The following is a 9,810-nucleotide window of genomic DNA, read 5'->3' on the forward strand; positions in this document are numbered from 1 at the left end:
TATTCATATTCTCTCATGATGTTTATGCATTGATCGATTCGGGTTCTACGTTGTCTTATATCACTCCTTATATTGCTGGCCGTATTAGGGTGAAACCCGATCCAATTAAACCTTTTGAGGTATCTACTCTGGTTGGTGATCCAGTAATAGCTAGACAAATATACAAAAATTATGTGATTGTGGTCTGTGATCGTCAGACTAAGGTTGATTTGATTGAACTAGAAATGTTAGATTTTGATATGATTATGGGCATAGTTTGGTTGGCCTCTTGTTATGCTAATGAGGATTGCAGAGTGAAAATAGTTCGATTCCAATTTCCAGGAGAACTAATGCTTGAATGGAAGGGCAATACAGCGTCTCCAAGGGGCAGGTTTATTTCCTACATTAAGGCGAGAAAGATGATTGCAAAAAGCTATATTTATCATCTAGTCCGGGTTCATGACACTGAGACAAAACCGCCGACTTTTCAATCCGTCCTGGTAGTAAATGAGTTTTCGGATGTATTTCTAGATGAACTTCCAGGCCTTCCACCAGAACGGGAAATTGACTTTACTATTGATGTGTTGCCGGATACGGAACCTATATTTATTCCTCCTTACAGAATGGCTCCTGCAGAATTGAAAGAGCTAAAGGCATAATTGAAGGATTTTCTTGAGAAGGGATTCATTAGACCTAGTTCATCGCCATGGGGAGCACCTGTCTTGTTCGTGAGAAAGAAAGATGGTTCTTTACGAATGTGCATTAACTATAGGCAGTTGAACAAGGTGACAATAAAGAATAAATATCCGCTTTCATGAATCGATGATTTGTTCGATCAGCTACAAGGTGACAAGTGGTTTTCCAAGATTAATCTAAGATCGGGGTATCACCAAGTGAGAGTTAGAGAAGAAGATATTCTGAAAACGGCTTTTAGAACTAGATATGGCCATTATGAATTTCGGGTGATGTCATTTGGGTTAACCAACGCCCCGACGATGTTTATGAATCTGATGAATAATGTATTCAGGCCCTTTCTAGATCTATTTGTAATTGTGTTCATCGACGACATTTTGGTATATTCTCGATCAGAGGCAGAGCATGCGGATCATCTACATACTGTCCTTGGAATTCTTCGGACTCTAGAGTTATATGCAAAATTTTCAAAATGTGAGTTTTGGCTGAATTCTATGACTTTTCTGGGTCATATTATCTTAGCTGATTGTTACACCCTGGAAAATTTCGCGTTACCAAGACTGTAGACAGCTTAGTATGAGCTCAAGAGAGAGCAAAGTTATACAAGGATTAGGGATGAAGATTATATTATCTGAGTACAAGAATATATATATGACATTTGGAGATTGTACGGAGTAAATCAGTTAACACGTTACTCGATGATAGCCCTCGTAACCATAAGGTAAGGTGGGGCCCACATGTCGGGATTTTGTAAAGGACATATGAAAAGTGATATGAGTAGTACATGGAAATTTGATCAAATCATAATAAGGACCCTTAAGCCAAATATGGGCATAAGCCCTCCAAAAAGGATGATTTAAAGATACGTTTTCGGATGACCTGACTTGGAGGGGCCAAAACACTATTATAAGTTTGTAATTTGGAACAACACCAGGAATAAAAGTTGTAGATAATTGAAAGAGCTTTCGAACCGTAGGTCGTGGGCCCTCACACAATATCGGAATCAAAGGTTATGGCCATTTTAAGATCAAGACTCTACGCTGCCAAAAGGCTCCGCGGTCCCCAGTTGAGGAAGTCGGTGGAACCGACCTAGGAGGGGTATAAATACCCCCCATCAACCCCGTTTTTTTATCAAAATAACATTCCAAAGAGTCCTAGAAGTTTCTCCACACCTCCCCCAAACATTACAGTCCGATAAATCAAGAATTTAACAAGATTACGCCAAACTAGCCCACGAAAGGTGATTGTTCTTGCTTCTACTTAAGTTTGGCATTGGAGAAAGTTGTTGTGGCTAAGTTTATTCAAGTATAAGGTATGTTATTCATCCCATCTCTTATGTTGAGTTTATTTGAAGGATTAGCAAGCCTAGAAAGTGAAAATAGTTATGGAGGAAAGGTCATAAAGTGTTGTGTCGTAGTTGTTGTGTTTATGGGTTGTTTTGAACATGTTATGGCCGTGTGGCTGGGATTATTTATATGTATAGGGATGGTATCTAATGTTGTTGGTGTGTTGATGAAATTATACTCCGTATGAAGCTTTATATGGAAGGAAGTGTAGGTCGCCAATTGGAAGGTTCGAAGTCGGAGAGACACAATTAATAGGTCCAGAATTGATTCAGCAAGCGGTGGAAAAGAACAAGCTTATCAGAGACCGATTGTTGACGGCCCAAAGTCGTCAAAAATCTCATGCGGACAATCGCCGATGAGACTTGGAATTCCAAATCAATGATTGGGTGTTCTTGAAAATATCACCGATGAAAGGCAAAATGAGATTCGGCAAGAAGTGGAAGCTTAGTCCCCGATATATTGGACCTTATAAGATTGTATGCAAGGTGGGCCAAGTAGCTTATGAACTAGATTTACCTCCAGAGCTTGAATCAGTCTACCCAGTTTTTCATGTGTCGATGCTTCGTAAGTGTGTTGGAGATCCCTCCAGACTTGTGCTGATAGATGATGTCCAGATTACTGAGAAGTTGGTTTATGAAGAGGTGCCCATTGTCATACTAGATAGGCAAGTGTCGAAGCTTAGGAACAAAGAGGTAGCTTCAATCAAGGTCTTATGGAAAAAAAATAACCGAGAAGAAATGACTTGGGAAGCGGAATAAGACATGAAGTCCAAATATCCGCAATTGTTTCCACCCCCGGAAGAGAATCAAGATGAGACGCTATTATCATAAGGTATGTAATGCTTTCTTTTTAATGATTTTGGTAGTCTGTGGTAATATTTTCTTGCCATTGTACTGTAGCCCTGTGCGGCGATGTTATTATGGGTTGTTGTGACAGGATGGTAGCGCCATATTACAGGGGAAACTCTGGCGAAGTATTTATAGAATTCCCGAGAACTTAACATTCGAGGACGAATGTTCTTAAGGGGGGGGGGGGGGGGGGGGGGGGGGGAGAGTGTTATACCTCGGAGATGTTAGCATGGTTTCTTATATTTGCATGAATAATGTTGTTAACGTGTGGTTGTTGGTATAATTCCTGAACTTGAAAGCGAGGAATGTGTTGTTGTTGTTTCTATTGAGTTTGGAATATTGTAAGTTGGGTTGTTGTGGTTAACTTGAAGGTAAATGAAATGCCGTCGGATTATGTAGAAAGGGTTGCTAACGTTAGAATGCATTTTGAATTAACTGTTGAAGTTGTTAATGTGGTTGTTGGTATTGTTGTTGATGATTTGGCCGAGTTAAATTCTCGGGGTTGCTGAATTTACAGGGGAAATGCTGCCCGAATTTCTGTAGGTGGATTGCTAGCTTAGAATCGGATTCCTAAATACCTATAACTAATGTTTGCTATCTTCTGACGTTGTTGTAGATCTTGGGAAAGTCGAGACTTAAGTTCGGATTAGCTTAGGAAGCGGACAAGGTATGTAAGGCTTACCCTTTCTTTCTTTTGGCATGTCCTAGAGCTAAGTAACGTATGACACGAATCTTGGGGTAACTCTATTCTTTAATTCCGAGCTTGTTTACTATTCTTATTTACTTCCTGACACGAGCATACTTGGTATAGTCGAGTCTGTTGTATGATTGAATAGCGAGCAAAGCATAAAGAGTCCCAGTTCCTAAAAGGGTTCTATAAGGATTAATGTCCCTAACTTTCATAGGCGGTCTCGGATTGCTTTGAAACGTTCGTAGAGGTTTCTGTAATGAATAATGTCCATAACTTTCTTATGCAAACTCGGATTGACTCGAAACGTGTTTATGATCCTTCAAGTGTCGATTAGTGTACTGACCTATTGAGTCCCAAAAATTGATTTATATGCATATGGTTTCTCACTACTCTGCTCGTGCATACTGTTGTTACATCTTTCACCGAGTCCCGGGCCGGGTATGTTGTCGTGCACAGTATCACTGCATTATTCACCGAGTCCCTCACTAGAGGGCCGGGTACGGTATATATATATATATATGAGATGACAATGATGATATGATGATACGGGGATGGCTGCCAGGAGGGCATATGATGACTTTATTGACCAAGTCCCTCACTAGAGGGCCGGGTACGGTATATACATACATGATGATATGATAGTATGCTGACATGAAGACATGATCTTATCCACCGAGTCCCATAATGGGCCAGGTACGGTATATAATATTGATATGCATGATTTTCATTTCATAAGGCAAGTGTATTGATGTTTTATATGATAATGATATGCATGATTTTGATTCGTAATGCACAGGTACAGTGATTTCTTGATTATCATACTTGTCTCCTGGAATCTCTATTTCAGTTATGATCTACCTAATTGCATTTCATGCTTTACATGCTCAGTACATATTCCGTACTGACCCCCTTTTTCTTCGGGGGCTGCGTTTCATGCCACGCAGGTGTATACAGATGAGTAGAGGACATTGCTAGGAGATGTACCAGCTGGGTTGACAAGCTCCATTTCTTTCCGGAGTGTTGCCGAGTCAGAGTATCTACGTTATGGTATATAGCATGTTAGAGACTTTGTAGACAAAGTCATGTATACAGGATGTCAGTCTTGTAAGCGGCTCTGCAAGCCGACGTACCATTATGCATTATGTTACAAATTCCATATGACTACAGATCTTACTTGATTTGAGAACTACGAAAACAATAGTTTTGACAAGTTTTCATTATGCATTTCATTTCGTAACTTAAGAGTCCAGTGAGTTTATGAACATAACGAGAACTAATGGGGTTCGCTCGGCCCTGAATATGGGGTCGGGTACCCATCTTGCCCTATCAAGATTAGGGTGTGACAAATTGGTATCAGAGCAGTTCTTCCTAGGGGTTGTCTGCAAAGTCGTGTCTAGTAGAGTCCTGTTTATGGGTGTGAAGCTGGCCACACTTATAAACAGGAGGCTGCAGGGCATCTAGGAATCATTGACCTTCTTTCTGTCTTAGATCGTGCGATAGAGCCAAGTCATAGGGAATGAGATTCCTTGCACTAATCTTTGATCTCAGCAGAAGCACAATATCGACGGGAGAAGGTGAGTGATGATATGGAAAGTCACAGGGATAAGTTTTGATATTTTTGTTCTTTTACCTGAAATTGGGAGTCCTGGGTGGCTGGGATATATATATATATATATATATATATATATATATATATATATATATATATATATATATATATATATATATATATATATGCCATGTGAGGCATTGCTGGTAATTGCTGCATGCAGGTTTTGGATAGTAAGAATTGTAAAAGAAGACTCTGCCAGAATTTTTCAAAAGTCAGGTCATTTAGTTAGGTACACCTAACAGGAAGAAGTGTGGAAAGGAAATATCGTAAATAGACAATAAGTGGGATGCATTGTTTTAGAGGGGTTATGGACTTGGCAAGGCATGAAGAATAATTGCGAGAAAGACGATTAGCAGTCCGAAGGATTAAAATGGGTTACATTCGAGGTTTAGTAGGAGCAAGGTCTGTTGGGGGATTCGGGGAAAGTCGACAAATGAGTTCTATTGTAGATTGTTATATAAGAATGGTAAGTGGAAATCCAGACAGGCTGATAACCGAGTATTTATAAGTAATGGCGACGAAGGTGTGTTCCCTACCATCAGGAATCTGGAAATCCAGGATGAAAGGTAGCCATATACACAGGTGACAGGTGAATATTGGGAATTAAAAAGGACAAAATAATAATTGTGTACTCGGAAAAGTAAGAGACCCTTTCTAATTCGGAGAGAGATGTGTTACGAGAATATCTCGGAATCTGTTGAGACTTCAACTTGCTCCAGATCATGTAATGAAGGTCATGCGGGGAGGAGGATGCGATTATATCGGCATTAATGCACTGGATTTCATCGAAGTTTCAAGGTTAAGCGTGCTAAGGTGAAAGAAATATTAGGATGGGTGACCCCCCTGGGAAGTGTACTAAAAGTCCTATAGATTTAGACACAAGAGGAAAATGAGAAGCTAAAGTAGCCTAAGGGAAATTAGAGTATACGGAATGGTTGGAAACCTTAAGAGGTCGCGTAGGACGAGGCAGACTAGACCGGTGAAGAGAAAGAAAGTGCATCACAGCTCTGGAATTAGGATGAGTTTGAATAGCGTTTGGAAATATTTTGTAGGCGAGATGGTAGTAATTATATATACATATATATGAAGGCGTATGATATGCCATATGTGATTGTATCAACGGGTATGGGTACCCCAACAACCGGCATAGTGGTATATTGAAGGCATTGATCGAACAGGGTGATAAAGTTCAAGTGACAAAAGAACGTTACCATAGGCTGACGTTATCATCATCACAGGCGAGAACTGCAAAGTCCTAAGGTAACGACATCTGGAAAAAAAGGGAAAGTGAGTATAAGGAAGCTAAGGAGATCAAATGTCGGAAAAAGGTGAAAAGTAAGAAACATCAGTGAGTGGAGCCTCCGAGGGGGACGACGGGCAAAGCACGACACTTTTTGGAATTTTTTTTTCGAAAGTGGGCATGTGAAAGGGATAAATGTGTAGTCATATTGGCACGGTTGACTCGGACATGGAGAAGCTCTCCAAAAAGATGACTTAAGAATAGAACGGATTTGCGCGTTTAAAGGAATATTTCACGAACATCAGAGCCGATACTGCAGATAACAAGAGAAGAAAGGTGCTCGAGGAGGAAGAAACCCAAGGAAAGTTAAGGATGAAAGTAGGAAAGGTATACTAATGGGTTGGTCGAAGGAAAAGGAGAGCATTTAGGCGTAGAGTAATTGGAAATCTTTAACCATGAGAGTAAGAAGGATACTTTAATAAATTAGCGGTAGGAAACCGATTACTCACCGAGATAAGAACAAAGATGATGAGTCGACACGATTGATTAGAAAATTAAGGGCATAGAATGAGAATTCATGTGAAGATCGAGGGATTTGATCTTAGAGGAAATGGAATGAGATGCAAGGAACGAGGATAGAAATAAGGTTCGATGAACGAGGACAGAGAGAGTGTAAACGGTAAGAATGCTGCGCCAAGAGAAAAAGTAGCAGGACGCTTGAAAAACATGGATGCACAGCTGCAACAAAAACGCGTAGTTAAGAAGAATTACGAGTAAGTAAGCTAAATGGGCGGAAGGACTAATAGTGGATGGCAGGGTATGGAAATGTTGAAAAAATGATGATATAGACATAAATTGAAGGAGAACTCAAGATAGGAAGAATTCTAGATATGTTGTAAGCAAAGTCTGGAATAGAAAAACAAGGAGTGAGGTATAATCGAAGACTTCATAAAGGACGTGGTGAACCTCGGTGTCCCCATTAACTTGTAGGTCCGGAAAACCGTTAGTCATAAAAGGACAGAGGTGTGAAAAGACGAAAAAGGAGGCATCAGAATTGGATACCCTTATGAGTATTCCTATTGAACACAAGAGTGTGACTACCAACAAGGATAAATAAGGCAGACCATACGATGACGGAACCCCAACCTTAAGAAGATAGTGAAGGGTGGTAGATAATTATCGAAGACGATGAGTACTCGAAGACTATTGGTGTATAAGGATCTCCTTAATAAGGGGGGAAGAATATATAATATTAGACTTAAACGGAATCATGACATTTTCAAGCTCCAGAAGAGGAGATTTATTAGCTCGGGGCCAGAGTTCAAAACATATCGGCACATCAGTAGGATACCTGAAAGAAGTAAAAACGAATTGACAATGAGTGTACCATGTGGCAAACATAAGGGGAAAGTATGGAAGGCACCTTAAGAGAATTTCCCATGCCGACATGAGCTACGATATTTCTAGACCATGGGTTGGATCCCCCGTGTCGAGCAAAATTGCGCAGTACCTAAGTATGCAGCGACGTGTTCTAAAGGGTAATAAAGAGAGCAAGAAAAGGCTACAAGCTATGTTCACAAAGGATAATGGAGAGGATGAAAAAATTCAAAGGATATTTCGGATGGCAACGACTATTATAACGAAAGGACCAATGATTGGTAGTATGGAAATTTTTTGAAGGAAAGAAAGAACGCTGCTCCCATGAATGGAAATAAAAGAGTTCACTGGATATTAAAAAAAAAATAGTTCATGGACCATTAATTATACTGAACATGAGAGTATACGCTATGGAATTATATGAACCATCAACGTGAAGCTATACCCAATTATATTTGTAAGAAGTTCACACCGGAGAGCCAATAAGGAATAAAGATTGACGAAACGATCACCAATACAAGGGAATCAAAGATGAGTATACTTATGTCGAGAGATGTGAGGGAAGGAAGTAAAGAAAATGTTGTAGCAAGAGTTCAAAGATGTTGCGAGCTAAGAATTAACTGAACTCGGATCATAAGTTGCCATAAGTGTGACTGGACTGCGAAGGATAATAAATGGCGAAGAAACATTACGTATATACGTTTTTGGATATTGATATAACTGGCCTTGGAAAGGAACATAACCATTATGCCCATTAGCGACAAAGTCATGATTGGATAAATATTTAGAATGCAAGGATAAAAGGGATAGTGACAAGGACATAAAGGAATAGGGAGTCGAACTAATAAACTACAGGCAGTCGATGCAGGGTACGTCTAAGATCAACAGGTATAAAAAGGATATCCCGAGATGATACCGAAGAGGCAAACACAAAGAGTATGTCGTATATAAGCAAGGTAATTGCCCACTAGAAAGGAAACAAGGAGCGAGAAAAAGAGAATACTTAAAGGCCGATGAATATTTATTGCATGGAAAGCAAAACTACAATATTGTCGACAAACGAGAGCGAGGTGCTAGTAAATTTCCGACCATGTACGTGAGGACAAAGAAGTGGACGAAACCGACTAGAAGCAATGAGAGAGTTAAGGAAGGATGTTACACCCTGGAAAATTTCGCGTTATCAAGACTGTGGACGGCTTAGTATGAGCTCAAGGAAGAGCAGAGTTACACAAAGATTAGGGATGAAGATTATATTACCTGAGCATAAGAACATATATATGACATTTGGAGATCATTTCAAGAAGGATTGGGGACCCAGGTAAGTCTTAGTACCGCATTCCACCCGCAGTCTGACGGACAGGCCGAGCGTACTATTCAGACGCTAGAAGATATGCTGCGGGCCTGTGCTATTGACTTCAAGGGTAGCTGGGATGATAATTTACCACTTATTGAGTTTACTTATAATAATAGTTACCATTCTGGCATCCAGATGGCGCCGTATGAGGCCTTGTATGGCAGGAAGTGCAGGTCACCGATCGGTTGGTTCGATATTGGCGAAACTAAGCTAATCGGCCCTGATATAATTCAGCAGGCAGTTGATAAAGTGAAACTCATTCAGGAATGGTTACTGGCAGCCTAGAGTCGACATAAATCATATGCCGATAATCGACGTCGACACTTGGAGTTTCAGGTTGGCGATTGGGTATTTCTGAAAGAGTCACCCATGAAAGGTATAATAAGATTCGGCAGGAAGGGAAAGCTCAGTCCAAGGTATATTGGACCTTGTCAAATTGTCCGTAGGGTTGGCAAGGTCGCCTATGAATTAGAGTTACCACCTGATTTAGAAGCAGTGCATCCAGTCTTCCACGCGTCCATGCTTCGTAAATACATTGGGGAACCTTCCAGAGCGTTTCCCGTAGATGATATCCAGGTGATAGAGGAGCTATCTTACGAAGGACAACCTATAGCCATATTGGATAGTCAGGTGAGAAGGTTACGTACCAAAGATGTGGCCTCTGTTAAGG

The sequence above is a fragment of the Lycium barbarum genome, chromosome 9, assembly GCF_019175385.1.
Source record: "Lycium barbarum isolate Lr01 chromosome 9, ASM1917538v2, whole genome shotgun sequence".
Classification (NCBI taxonomy): domain Eukaryota; kingdom Viridiplantae; phylum Streptophyta; class Magnoliopsida; order Solanales; family Solanaceae; genus Lycium; species Lycium barbarum.